This window comes from Sorex fumeus, unplaced genomic scaffold (assembly GCF_029834395.1).
Source record: "Sorex fumeus unplaced genomic scaffold, SorFum_2.1 ptg000015l, whole genome shotgun sequence".
In the NCBI taxonomy this organism is placed as follows: domain Eukaryota; kingdom Metazoa; phylum Chordata; class Mammalia; order Eulipotyphla; family Soricidae; genus Sorex; species Sorex fumeus.
Window position 1 is genome coordinate 2,096,307 of NW_026606072.1, and position 15,393 is coordinate 2,111,699.

Below are 15,393 nucleotides of genomic sequence, written 5' to 3' on the forward strand. Positions count from 1 at the left end.
TCCTGGGGCTTGCCAGGAAATTCGGGCTTCACTGCCTCTATTTCAGCCGTCCTGGCAGCCGCGGCCTGGCCCGGCCCTCTGCAGAGCGCATGCATGCTCCCAAGACCAAACACACACACACACACACACATACACACACACACACACACACACACACACAAACCCACACACATACACACACACACACCACCTTGGCTGCCACTCTTTCCCCTCTGAACTCCAGAGGCATAAGACTGTTGTGGGGGGGGGGGGACCCTCCCCGTTCAGCAAATATATTGTCCCATCCCACGTTTTATTTCCTTTTCCTTTGGGTTTTCCAGAAGCCAAAGTTATATCCAAGTTAGCAAACTCATTTAGAGCCAAAATAAAAAAAGGAGACAACCCCCATGCTTTGTGTTAAGACGGTCATCTGTCTCTGGTGGCTTATCCTTCTGACAGATTCCTGATAAAATGGAAGGAAGGGGGGAAACGCCAAGGCAAACATGCAGCACAGTGCAGACCCAGACGGAATGACTGCTTCCTTCATTTTTACTTGTACAACCTCATGAATTGGGCCAAAGAGCAGGCAGATGTTACTTGGGGATAATAAATTCAGAGAATTTATAGAGCTTTGCTGTTAAAAATGGTTTCTATCTATGTATTTTTCATGAATCGTTACTCATTCAGGGCTGATAAAAAAAAAAGTCACTGGCCGTTCCCCCCAGAAGACTGGTGAATCTGGAGACTAGAAGGGGATGTGGAATGGGTCATGCTTAGGTGACAGGGGCAGCGTGGTTATAAGAAAATTCAAACTGGAAGGACCCAGGCCCTATGATGAAACCACAGAGCAGCTGGAGAAAGGACAGAAACACCAGAGGTGCTCGCAGCTGACCAACTCTCAGCTACGGCTCCTGTGAACCAAAAAGCATCTCCTGACCTAGCCACTGCTGCAACGCATCCAGGTCTCAGAACGTCTGCCTCTAGCACCGACATTTAAGCACAGAAGGGATTTGGTGCTGGGGATAGAGAGAGAGAGAGAGAGAGATGCTGCAATATGAAAACTGTCCAGTTCACAAAGGTAGGGAGAGACCTTGATCTAAGGAGTTAGCCAAGGCGGGCAGTTCCCACTTAGTGGAACATGGAAGTCCGGCTATGTGCTGGAGAGCTAAGACAGGAGGTAACATGCTGGCCTTGCTTGCGGCTGATCCGACACTGCATGTGGGCCAGGAGCCCTGCCAGGATCATGCCTGTGCACAGAGCCAGAACAGCTCCTGAGCACTTGCCGGTGTGGCCCCATTTCCCACTCCCAAATTAGAAGTTCTGCCCTGTCCTTTCCACAGGTCTTCCCTATTGTGCTCAGGATCCCCTGACCGGAGGAGCCAGACAAAATTCCCTGACTCTGAGTTCCAATGTGAGCACTCTTGGGCAACTATTCTGGATCTTGGTGCCTTGGGCTCATAACCTGATGGTCATCTTTCCTGAGGGGTTCTTGCACCTCAGAACTAGAATTGGAACTGGAGGCAAGTAAATGGATCAGATCTTGATCTGGGGAAAAAGGTCCAAGGAGTATTTTTTCAAGAGGGAGCTCCCTCATCATGGAGGCCTGGAGGAAGGTAGACAAGAGGACTAGAAAGCCAGGAATGAAGTGGAAGCAAGGTCACCTGGTTCATCATTTGCTAACAGCAGTGTTTGGATTTGCAGTCTGGCATCTCCCACAATCTAGACCATCTAGCTAAGGAACTCAAGTCAGCATCTACTGACTTGCAACTGCAGTGAGTCTTTCCACAGCCATTTGAATCCTGCCATCTATTCTGGTGCGCCTCCATCCTCCCTGCATCTTAAAGTAAACTAGGGAAGCTTCTACAGAGATCAGCGCCTGGACCCCATCCCAGACCCACTGAGTCAGAACCTGTAGTGAGTCCTTGGCACTTGTAGTTTTTTTTTGAAAAGTTCTCCCAGATGATTCCAGCACACAGCCAGGGCTAGTAATTACTAATCCATCTTTTCTGCAATGTGAAAGGAATTAATGATGATGGTGGTTATGTCTATAATTTGCTGAATACTTATGTGCCAGCCAGCCCTTCTGTGTGAGCTCACTGACTTTTCTTAGCACACTGTTCTTCTTGCTGAGGAAACAGAGACTCAGAAAAGAAATGTAAGTGACTTATCCAGTGGAACTCACTTGTAACCCATTGGGCTTTTCCTCCTGTCTACCTGCCTGCCTTTAGAGAAGCTGAATGACTAATAAAAGAGTGACTGCAGAGAGAAGCTGGTTTCTTAGCTGCCAGGAGATCTACCTACAAGAACCAGGTTGAAAGCAGTGAATTGAATTGTTATCAGTCTCCAAAGGTGCTGATGTCCTAATCCCTACCTCTGTGACTATTGCCTTACTTGGAAATAGTGTCTTGGTAAATAATCAAATTAAGATGAGATTATTGGGAAGGGCCTAAAGCAGGACTATATTCTTACAAAGAGAAGAAATTTGGCACAGAGACAGACATGCACACAGAGAAACACCTCATGAAGATGAAGGCGGGGATTAGGGCAATATATTTAGTAGCCAAGAGATGTCAGAGATTACCAGAAAACCACTAAGTAGGAGGAGAACAACCTGGAGGAGACTGTCCATTAACCCCACAGAAGCTTTAAGAAACTCCAGACCTGATGAGATAGCAGAGGAGGTGATGGATAAGGGTGTTCAGCTAATTACTAATATCATGGGTGGAGAGTAGAAAAACAAACCCAATATGGGTTGAATTCATGGCAACACATAGTTCCCCAAGTAGCACCTGGCATTACCATGGAGGTCGCCAGGCACGGGGGGGGGGGGGGGGTGGCTTGGGTCATTGGGTCATTTTAGCACCACAAGACTCATGTAGCATCACATCCTCAGTTCCTAGTATTGAATCACCAGCTTGCTCTGTTGGCCAAGTATTGCCAGTGGGGCTCCCACGCCTTTTCAGCACTGCATAGGAGCAATGCCCTGAATGCATTTTAAGCCTTGACTTATTGCTAAATCTAACTTAGGGTTATCATTTATACATACTCTGGTGATGTCCTTGCATTCTGTTTATGTACTTGAACTAAAGTAAATACGTCATTTCTTGCCTATGGATTGATTATTGAAAACTTGCTTTAGTTAACTAACTTCAGTCATTTTGTTAACTAAAGAACCTGTATTACATTTATTAAACTCTACTTTGTTTCCATTTATTTAAGGGACATAGAAAATACATATGTATTTTCTAATACAAAAGGGAAGCAGGAAGGAAGGCAGATAGGGAAGGGGGTCCATGGCAGTGAATTCTTGGAAAGTTAAAAAACCAACAGCCCAAAGGCTGCAAAAACCCACCTGTGGACACAGAAACTAAGGCCTATAAGACCTTTACCTGGTGCCAGCACAGACGACCCAAAGAAAACTGTACTCTCACTTGCCCCAGCCTTCTCTTGCTTTGTTCCTGCTATAGAACAAAGGCCAGGAAAAGAATTTCAAACATGACCATCAACTACTCCAGACTTTACCCCCTTGACAACTACCCTAGTGATGAACTCTTAGCTAGATAGAAACTCCACACGTGGCAGCTTAGAAGAAAACCCTGTAACAGCCACCTTCAACAAAGGAAGCGTGTGCATATGCTGCCTGAGCCCATGTGTTGCCTGTGCCCATGTCTTGCTGCTGAGCACATGTGGTACCCGAGAACCTGTATTGCCCACATCTTCCCTCTTAAGATGTGTACCTTTATGCTCTCATCTCTACTGGGCTCCCTCTCCTCTCTAGAGAATCCTACATTCTCTCTCTCTCTCTCTCTCTCTCTCTCTCTCTCTCTCTCTCTCTCCCTCCTTCCCTCTCCTCCTTCCTCTCCCCCTCCCCCCCCTCTCTCTGCCCTCCTCCCCTTCCCTTCCTCAAAACTTCCAAATAAAATTTGTTTTTTTGCTTCACTCCTCATCCTGAAATTCTTTTCTGAGAGAAAGGCAAGAACCCACAAGGCTTGGGTAAAGCCAAGGACTAACTTTTTTGCAAGGAGCCAGGCCCACAGTCCTAGATTTCCCAGCCATTCCCCAAGAGCGCAGAGGTGGATAGAGAGAAGCTGGCAGATCCCCTTCTCTAGGCTCCAGCCTTTCCCATTCCACTTCACGTAAATCATTCGGGGACCCCACTGATATCAAAAAGTAATGTTAGAAAAGAATTGTTGGGATCAAAGCGGGGGAGGGGGAAAGAAGCAGAAATGTGAGATGCAACTAAAATACTCAGCACACCTTCCAGGAGAGCTTCAGAGGTGGACTGGTGACAGGCACTTGGCCTAGAGGTTCATTGTTCTTCCTGTCACTGCCTTTCTCTTTTAGAAAGCTTCAGTGCTTTGCTGTGTGGAAAGATTCGAGACACTAAAGTCTGTCTTTCTTTCTTTCTTTCTTTCTTTCTTTCTTTCTTTCTTTCTTTCTTTCTTTCTTTCTTTCTTTCTTCAAGACACTAGAGTCTTTCTTCCGAATAAGCCAGGCTTATTCTGATAACAACAGAATGAGTGCTCAAGCTTGATATCCATATAAAATGTGCCTTAATGTTGAACTAGAGATCTTACTCAGAGGTAGAGTGTGTGCCTGGCCTGTGTGAGTCCTTGAGTTTGATTGCAACTAATGAAAACATATACATACTATTGTGTTGTGAAGTATTTGTCACAGTTCGAACCTAATGTTTCAGCCTGTTCTAGTATCCGTGAGTCAGAAATCAGACAGAAAATCATAGGTGGTAGTTACAAAGTTGGCCTAGATGCTGAGAAAATCTTGGTCCTTAATTGTCTGTGAAGAGAAACATCACACTGGATGATGGGCCACTTTGTCAATGATTGAGCGGGAGTTAAAGAAATCTAGATGTTGGAGCTGAAGCGGTAACACAGCAGGTAGGGTGTTTACCTTGCACATGGCCGACCCGGCTTCAATTCCCAGCATCCCATAGAGCCAGGAGTAACCCCTATGCATCGCCAGGTGTGACCCAAAAAGAAAAAAAAAAGAAAAAAAAAAAGAAATCTAGACGTTTCCCTAGGGAAACTGGATGGAAGAGCAGAAATCTGAGTCCCACAGCTGTGAGTGTGTGTGAGCTCTCACCTGGACCCCTTGGGGATCCCCAGCTGCTATGATGTGCTGGGGCTGCCTTGGAAGCTTGTTTGCTCGGCTGCAAGGGTCCGGCCGGCAGTGGGCACAGCCACCCTGCTGCGCGAGCAGAGGTACAGCTGGACTTGAGGGCAGGCCATGAATCGGCCCTATATGCCAGAGGCAAATATTTGTTTAACTGTACAAAGGAGGCTATTGTGAGATGTGTAGGTTCCCTGTGGCAACCCCCACGGTGCTCCACTGTGTCCTGGGCCAAAAGGAGATCCGACTGGTCTGGCAAAAGACACAGTCAAGAACTGTGTTGGATTGAACGTGTCTTTATATCAACGCCAATTTAAAGAGTTGCTAAAGAAGGCTCCTGTTTGCCTGAGTTTTTGGGAGCAGTTGGAGTTGACTGCTTCTCTCCGACAACTTCCCACTAAAAAAATTCCCTCAACTCAGTGCAGTGAACTCTGTGGAGACTCTAAAATCAAGATTCAGTCCCTTTGATTTAAACCAACAAAAGGTTGATTGAAATACAAAAAAAAATAAAATCAGAGTTAATATGAGGTAGATTAGCTGTAGGTAAGGGTAGATATTAATATTGAAGGCTTTCCCAGATTTTTCCATCAGAATTTTTTATTTGGAGAAAAAAGAGCAGAAGAAAAGGGGAATACAGTATTTAGAAAAGGGTCATTGCCTCTGAATATTAGTTATTGACATCTATAAAGAAGCATGGTTGTATGTTACAGCAGTATGAAAGAACATGCTGAGAAGTTGATTGATTCATCAGAATAGCATCGACTTGGTGAAATAGGGGCTAACAAGCCTTCAACAAAGGTAGGAACCCTGTGGGAGGTGTCCTGGGAATGCATTCATTTTTATGGCAGGCACTCTGTCTCTGTCTCTGTCTCTCTCTGTCTCTGTCTTTCTCTCTTTCTCCCACCTCCCCTTTGGGCATTATGGTTTGCAATACAGATATTGAAACGTTATCATGCATATCCCTTTGCCTACTTTTAACACTCAATTCTTGTCCAGAGTGATCATTTCTAACTATTATTGTCATACTGGTCCCTTCTCTAACCTAACTGCCCTTTGCCTCCTACACGATTGTGGCAAGCTTCCAACCACTGACTAGTCCTCCTGGTCCCTGTTTTTCCTGGTCTTGGATAGTAGTCCCTTGCTATTTTATTTCTTTATATATCCCACAAATGAGTGCAGTCATTCTATAGCATTGATTGAGATTATCTCACTTTTCATCTCCTTTTACTCTGAGTTTGGAGACCCCCTGCTCCAGATGGGAACTAGAATGGCAGAGGCTCTGTCAGCCTGGATCTCTGCATGACTGGGTGGAGGAAAAATTTGATTAGTCTTGCTAAATATGATCTCTGAGTGATTAATGAGTTTTATTGCTAAGTCAATTTGCTTACAGAATTAACATGTTCCTACAGGTAATCTTTATCTTCCACTATCTCATATGTATCCTTAACTATATCTACTACCTTTGTTATGTGTTCTTTTGTTTTGTTTTGTTTTGTTTCTTGCTTTTTGGGTCATGCCCAGCTGCTCAGGGGTTACTCCTGGCTCTGCACTCAGCAATCACTCCTAGTGGTGCTTGGGGGATCATATGGCATGCTGGAAATCGAACCTGGGTTGGCTGCGCACAAGGCAAACGCCCTACCTGCTGTGCTATCATTCCAGCCCCTGTTATGTGTTCTTAGATCATTAAAATATCTTCCTGTAGTAATTACTGAGTTAAAATTATGTCATTTTACTATATTGTCTTTATTATGTTGTTTTCTATAAGACCTTTTCCCTTCAATATTACATTTCCAATAGTCAATATAGTATCAGAATGTCAAGTGCAAATATATAAATAGTTTCTGAAGGAAAGAGCAAACACCTTCTGCCAACAAGTTAAATCTATTTGAGCTCAAGTAAACCAACTGCAAAGGAGCTCAGGGATTAAGAGAAGTAAAATCTTTCCATTATTTGGGTATCTCCAAATACCTTATGAGGTACCTCTTTCACATTCAAGGCTCTCTCTCCCCAGGGAAGTCTCTCCTGATTGCTTCTACATCCTGTGTTCCATTTTATCTCTCCTTACCTCTATATTCCCCAATCTCCCGGAGAATTCATTTGAGACCAGGTAACTAAACTCTGATTAATAGATGTAGGTAGCCAAATCACGTGTGTGTGTGTGTGTGTGTGTGTGTGTGTGTGTGTGTGTGTGTAGGGAACAGATAAAGGAGTGGGTAATGGGAAGGTGAATGATGAATGAATGGATGGGTAGGAGGATGATGGAGAAAAAAATCAATACTGGATGTGTAAATGATGATGAATACATGGATGAGTGAATGAGTGGTTGGTGGATAGATGGGAGATGCCTGCAGTTAAGAACATAAATTATGGATGAAATGATGGACATATTAACCAATAAATATTGGTTTTTGGCTTCAGCCTGAGTTTGAGTCCCTACTGCCAATTTTCTAGCCGTAGTAACTGAACCATTCAAAGCCACTGTTTCCCTATGATAAAATGCAATTCATGTTACAAGGTGATTGTGAATATTAAAGAAATAATTCAGTATAAATCACTCTCTTTCCAGCACGAGCTGCCATTACAAAGTGGGGACAGAAAAAAGAGATGGAGGTGGAGGAAATTATTAGAAAGAAAAAATAGGTCAATATAAACTTTGTCACACTTCCTGATAGTAATTAAGCAATTGTAAAATAGCATTTGAATCTTATACCTACTCACATCAACAAAAATAAACCTTTTTTAAAGTAAATGCTTCAAGAATTTTTTCCTCCATTGAATTTAGCTACAGAATCTACAAAGCCTTGACAGTCAATAAATAATCTGAGATTCTCATGTAATTTTTTAAATGCATTAACTTCTTTTATTACTCTTGATGCATTTGAAAAATAAAGATATGTTTCTTAAAAAAAAGATTATGTTTCTTTTCTGTACAGGAAGAGACATATACCTCCTAACTGAATAACACCCCTTAGATTTATAAAGAATACATAAATAATTTTTAATCCACCTTGAAAATGAATCACTTGATTCAGCAAATAATAGGGCAGCCCTGTCTGGCCTGCTTTCATGGTTCGCCAGAGCCTGTTCCAGGATCTTCTGGAGGTATTAAAGAGCAAAGTGTTTCCACATGAGTAATGCTGATTCCAGACACTCCACCCCAACCACAGAGGGGGCAGATCTGAAGTTGGCTTCCCAGATACTTTGCTTTATTCCAAGCCTTAACCTCAGCCATAAAGGAAAGACATTCTAAGATTCTCCACTAGGGTCCTTCTAACTGTGTCCCTTACTGAAGTTGCTGGCCCCATTGGTTCTGTCTGCTGGAGTGAATGGTGATGGTCTCATGCTCTGTGTCCATTCACCTCCTTTGTCTGTTTTCTTCCCACAACTCCAGCTAGACACTCCTGCTTCCTATATCTGTGGCTGACCCACTTAGGATGCATTCAGGTATGAAACCACCCAAGTTTTTCTGTATTTTCTTGGGGTGTGAATCAGTGGAATGGCCTCTTGTTTTATGAGAACTTCAGCATTTTGAGAAAAAAGCTGAGACTGCTGCAACCCATTGGACTGAATTCACCGGCATTGTTGTGTTTAAGGAACTGACAGATAGACCTAACTAAGTAGCACTGTAGCATTGTTGTCCCATTGTTCGTTGATTTGCTTGAGCGGGCACCAGTAACATCTCCATTCATCCCTGTCATGTGCTAGTGTAGCCCAGTGATGTCTGCTCGCTCCAGGAATGTGAAGTGAGACTTGTTGTTACTGTTTTGGGCATATCAAATACACCACAGGGAGCTTACCAGGCTCTGCCGTGTGGGCAGGATATTCTCGGTAGCTTAGAGGGCTCTCTGAGAGGGATGGAGGAATCGAACCTGGGTCGGCTGTGTACTAGGAAAATGCCCTACCCACTGTGCTATTGCTCCAGCCCTACCTAAGTAAGTATCTAACCTAAAGTACCTAACTCAAGAGGTATAGTTAGCAGCAGTGCAAAAGCTAAAACATGGGCGGGTCAGTCTGCAAACTTCTGAACTAGAGATCTTCATACTTTGTGAAGGGCATAGACTATGTAGTAAGCAAAATAAAATTTACACTGCACGTCAGCACTGAGATACTGAAGGGGGAGAGACAAATGGCTTTGGCTGGACTGGCTCTCACTGAGCTTTAAAGCAAGACCCAAATGCTACCACCCCCATGAAGAGTTCCCTGACAATGAAGAGCCAGGCGGGAAGCGTCTAGTTCCCATCACTACCTCCAAAGGCAGTTCTTGGAGCGCCGCCCCCCCCATCCCCCCCCCCCCCCCCCCCAGGGAGGGAGGTCCACAGGAGGACAGAGATTTGGGCTGCTTTCATCTCCTCCCCTCTTTTGCTTCTGTCCTTTAAGAAAATGGGTCTCAGCCTTCTGAAACAGCAAAGAGCTCCATGAAATACCATCAGTGCGGAGAAACTGGCAGGAAACGAAGCTATGGAGGCAAGGAATGAAAAGCAACTGGAACATGCGTTTCTGAAGCTCAGTTCCCAGAGGTTCAGCCACCTTTTCTTTTCTCTGAAGTGTCTCTCTCATGCGCTCAGTTTGGCTCTTGCAGCTCAGAAGCTGACAAGACATGACACAACATGGAAGTGAATGTGTGTGGCTGCGATCTCATAAAACTTTATTTACAAGAACAGATGGCAGTTGCAATGTGGGTGTCAACCTAACCAGACTGACAATCCTCAGCGAGTAGCAACATTCTCAAGCCACAGCAGGGATCATAAGGTTACAAATGTAGCCTGTTGGTGCTGGGAGACCCACATCTGTTTTCTAATTTCACAGGGGCTTTACCAACAACTGGAAGCTCCGGAGACAGATGCAATGCTCTGACCCTGGTGCCCATGAAAACATGTTTTCCAACAGGCAGCAGGAAATCAGCATTCATCTGTTTTCAACTGAAATGCACAGCAGCTGAGGGACAGCTGCTCCGTCTCAGGATCACAAAGTTCATTGTCCCCAGACAGTTCCACCTATTATTATCTGAACATTCTATTCAAATGGTTACAGTTCTCTGTAAAGGACTACGCTAAGATGTGTCATCTAACCTGGTCACTGTCTCTAGAATTTAAGGGATCTCTTTTTCTCCAATTCAAGAGTACAACGCATCAATTTCATGCTGAAATGTACGATTTTACACTTCATCGAAATAATGTAATTAGTTTGCCAGAAAATGTTCTCTACTTTGATTGAAAATTAATCAAGATTTTGATGAGTTCCAAACCATTATTTTATGGTTTTGCAGCAGACCGCCCACTGGGACAGGGAAGGGCTTGAGAGCAGCATGAATATAGAATCAAATAAGAACAAGTTTAAGTTGCCATCATATTGTAACTTCTTTGCACTTTGTTTTACAGCTACTTGTGCATATTTATTATATGTGTGGTTTTACTTATGCCAGAATACGCAAATTAATATCTAGCACCTTCCTGGAAACTTAACTCACCTTTAAAATGTTTGACACTATTATGGGTTGCAGATGTTTACTTATTAATTTTTATAATAGCTTAAAATTCTAAAGAACTAGTCCAGGTAATTTAAGCTTTTCTGTCCATTGGTGATATTATGTAAATCTAAAGTTAATAATGGGGGGGAAATCTCAGACTGTGGAAAATAAGAGGTTGCCAGAAGCAAAGGGAGTGAGGTGGGAGGACAGAGTCAAAAGGGCTAATTTGATCAAGGAAATTGTGCTGAAACTTTGGGGGTGGAGTGGTGGTGAGGTATATGCAAATATTAAGGTATGAAACGGGAATCCTGAGGCTTAAATGCTATTACAAGTCAATGGCAAATCATTTCAGTTTTATTTTAAAAAATAAAACATACTGACACAAAAAAACATAGTAATAGAAATCACAGATTTAGTGGTCATTGTTTCCATGTCCTGACTATTGTACTAAATGCAATGAACATAAATTTGGATATACCACGTTGAATTAATATTTTTGTGTTTTAGTAACAGATACTAAGAAGTGGAATCATTGGGCCATATAGGAGCTCTACTTTTACGTTTTTGAGGAACGTCCATACTGCTTTCCATAGAGGTCAAAACCAGATAATATTCCCACCACAGGTAATAAGAGTTCCATTCCCATTTTATCCTTGCCAACACTGACTGTTTCCAATCTTTTAATGTATACGATTATCACTGGTGTTAAATATTTCATTATTGTTTTGATTTTATTCTCTAATATATAGTTCGATTCCTCCGCTCCTCTCGGAGAGCCTGACAAGCTACCGAGAGTATCTCGCCCGCACGGCAGAGCCTGGCAAGCTCCCCGTGACGTATTCGATATGCCAAACACAGTAACAACAAAGTCTCCAATGGATACGTTACTGGGCCCGCTCAAGCAAATCGATGAACAACGGGAGGGCCTTTACTCTTACCTTACCTTTACCTCTAATATATCATAAAGTTGTATATATACACACTCGCATACAACGAGTATGCGAATAGCTTGCTGCAACAAGGATGGAATTGGAAGTTATCATGTTAAGTAAAAGAAGACAAAGGGATAAAGACAAATGTCAGATGCACTCACTCATCTATTCACTATAGAGACTCAAAACAAAAATATAGACAGTACTGAACAATGACAAACCCCTGGCATTGGAATACAGGATTGGTTTCCAAGCAGTGGTTTGAGGGAGTGGGGATAGGAAGAGACATAGGAACAGAAGTGGAGGGTTGGGGGCATAATGCTTATGGTGGGGTATGGTAGCTTTATAAATATCAGAAATTTTAACATCATTTTACCTTTATAAACTAGAATAATTTTTAGAAATACAAACTCAGGGTCTCTAGAGATAGTATGGGGTTTAGGTACATGCCCTGTGTGTTCCCCGGTTTGATCACCAACGTAATTTGGTCCCTCAACTTTCACTGCATGCATCCCTGAAGGCCTCTGAGCACTACCTGATGTGATCTTGGAGCACCCCCTCCCAGCATTTCTGGGGTGGCCCCTGTAATCCCACACCTGTAGCACCTAAGCAGCACCACTTACTCGGGCCCTTGCATTGAACTGCAGTCCCAATTGACTTTGTATTTTCCAAGCACTGCTTTGGAGTACCCCCTACAAAAATTATAAATTTAATGTGCACCAGTAATAACCTACTAATGTACTAATGTCATTTAATCACATCCTAACAATATGAGCCAATGTGTCCAATATAATCTTGGGCTTCCTGAAAAGGTATCCTAACACTTATTAAGACTACCCTGGGATTTCTAGGTCGAGATAAAATCTTAAGTTTCAAAACATGTAAAGATTGCCATATCAACTTCTTTCCCTCTCACACTGTCACTGTTCCTGCTTTACATTGACTGACATGTGACTGAAATCCAAAGATCATACTTTGGAACAGACAGGGTCTTCATGTGAGGTGGTGGGTAGAGGAGATTGTACCTATAAGTCGAAACCCGAGACTCACTGACTTTGAAAGGAATTTTAGAAATAATCCTCAGTATAGTTGACGGTCCTTGTGAATGGCTGATTCTGTGACTGGACCACCTGACTGGACCACAGCCCCCAGACATTATAGGTAGGAATTGGTCCTCAAACCCACGGCTGGGTTCTGGTCCTTCTGCAAGAGAATTTTCTGAGAAGATGGCAATACTCAGCAAAACAAGAGGGCATTCGTTGAAGAGGGGATGCCGGAATGCAGAACACTAGGCAGAGGAGAGTGCAGGGAAGTAGAGCACAGATACTCTGTATGTGTTCCTCGACTACCAGTTATAGACGGGGTCGGCCTTACTGGGTGATTCAGGTCCAAATGGCTGGACCTGTCTCCATATGTGATCTCTTCCCTGCATAGGCAAACATCTCTCTGCGAGACGCACCGGATGTTGCCTCCTCATCTTCTGATTTCTTCCTGTTCCAGGGTCCTCACAGGCAGAAAGATCCGGTGCTGAGGATTCTGGGAGACTCCGGTGAGCGTATATTGGGCCTCCTAAGTGACCTTGTCGGATATGGCGAGTGCTGAGTTTGGTGTCAGAATATGTGAGATGGATGCAGCTGTGCGTCCCCGACTGCCTCATGTCCAGCATTCCTTGGAATGTACTTTGATTTGTGCAAGTCACTCCTCCCACGTGCCCAGGGTTGCCACCCACTGCTGCTGTCTCCACTCGTGCGGTGCCCCTTCTGCCCTTCTCAGCTTTCCCCCAGGATCCTGAAAGTGGACTTATGGCAAAACCGGGCACACCAGCTATGGGAGTGCATGTCCCCCAGAGCATACATTTTCTCAAACCTTATTTCAGAGGGCACCGTGTGATTTTTGGATCAGATTAACATCAAGGTCTGGGGAAATCTAACCGCAACTGTCCCTTACCGCTAACTCTTCCCAGCCTAATTTTGCTCCTCAGGATACCTTCCCTTTATTCAATAGACAGTTTTTCAGGTAGAAATAAATACCTATCAGTAATTCTAGAAAAGGCATGTATGTGCCTTCTGATTCTTTTTAGAAGCTATAATTTAGTAGGTGAAACTTTTTTTTGACAACATGCACAAGTTTCTCTGAATTCAGAAACTTCTCTTTATGTCAGCAAAAAAGATTGAGAGCCCAGGGCCAATTTTACTCAGAGATAACAAGGCATGCCTATCTGTAAAGTAACCAAGAGGTACTTCAAGTTTCTCATGTCCACATTTCCTCAAGTAAACCTAAGTAAACCCTTCCCTCCCTAGGCTAAACATGGGAGGGTTCGTGGATGCTTCCAGCCTTTGGGTAAGAGTCTTTTTTTGTCTCTCTGACCAAAGACCTTTCCCAGCACTTGGCTTCCAGAGCTCTCGCCTGGACCATCATCCTTGAGGAGGAAGTCAGAGGATTGCTCTGGCTTGTCTCTCAAGAGTGCTCAGTCTCCTCAAGAGCATAGCTCAGAGTTTCCAGACACTCCCAGACGAATCGTGCTGTCTGTGAAAAGAACATCCTCTGGGAAATTTCAGCAGGACTGGGTTTCTTATCATGTCCATTTCCTCTCTGTGGATATCACAGGAGAATCATTCCAGGCCTGCTTTTCACCCTCAGTCCCTTACCTCAGCACATCTCTGAAGAACTATAACGATCATTCTGTTTCTATAAACTTTTATGGGGTAGTGCGTGTGGGTAGAGCAAAGGAGAGATTGAGAGAGAAAAGAAAGAGCCAGACCCGCCTAATGCTTTCCTATCAGATTTCATACCGAAGTCTCTATACTTAGCCTCATCTCATTACCATGGTTTACTGGGGAACGCCTTGGTACACTTCCAGACACAGCAGGGCTCTCAGAGAACTGTCATTCTCATCAGAATACGATAGCCTGCAACCCAGACAAGAGCCTAAGTAAGACAAATGATGGACTGGCAAGAGAAGTTTGGCCAGCTCTCAGGCATACCAGAGCAAAGAAGGGATGGAAATGTCACCCGGGTTGGCCAGTTCAGTTTCCTCCTCGCTCTAGGAGCTAGTCCAGCTAATAGCCTGGATATGAGCAAAGTTGCGGAAAGTCAACCTTCAAATCTCAGTCCTAGAGTCACAAATGCGATTCTCAAGCTGCATGTCACACTTTCAGCTGTGCTGTGTAGCTCTAAGAAAATCTGAGGGAAACTGTTAAGGCATCCACAGGAGTCTTCTTTCACTCTCTTTCAGGGTGGAAATAGGTATAGTTTATTCTCTTTACCTTTGGGTCACAGCAGTTTGTTCTGTCCATGGTAGCATTATCATTTGCAATGCAGTAGGTATATTGACTCCTCTGAGTTCACCAGTTCATTTTGGTTGGGAACTCCAGGTAAATTTGTTTCTCTGAAGTCTAACCTGCTAGCGTAATCTAGGTATACAATAGTGACAGCATTAGTATTTAATTAAACAAATAATAATAAATACAAAATAAGTTTTCAGTAAGTATACTTGAATAAGTAAAAGTAAAGGCCTGGAGCGATAGCACAGCGGGTAGGGCGTCTGCCTTGCATGCAGCCAACATGGCCGACCCGAGTTCGATTCCTCCGCCCCTCTCAGAGAGCCCGGCAAGCTACTGAGAGTATTCGATATGCCAAACACAGTAACAACAAAGTCTCCAATGGAGACGTTACTGGGCCCGCTCGAGCAAATCTTTAGCAAGATGAATATAAATGCCTCCAGTAATACTTTCCCCAACCCCACACAATGGAATGTTGAAAATACAACTTGATCAAAAATAATTAATCTTTTCTGAGGACTTATAGTCAGGATAAAGTGATCAGGGAAGCAAATAATTACAGCCACGTGTAATGGTAAAGGTTTGAACTGGCATAAGAGAAGAGAGA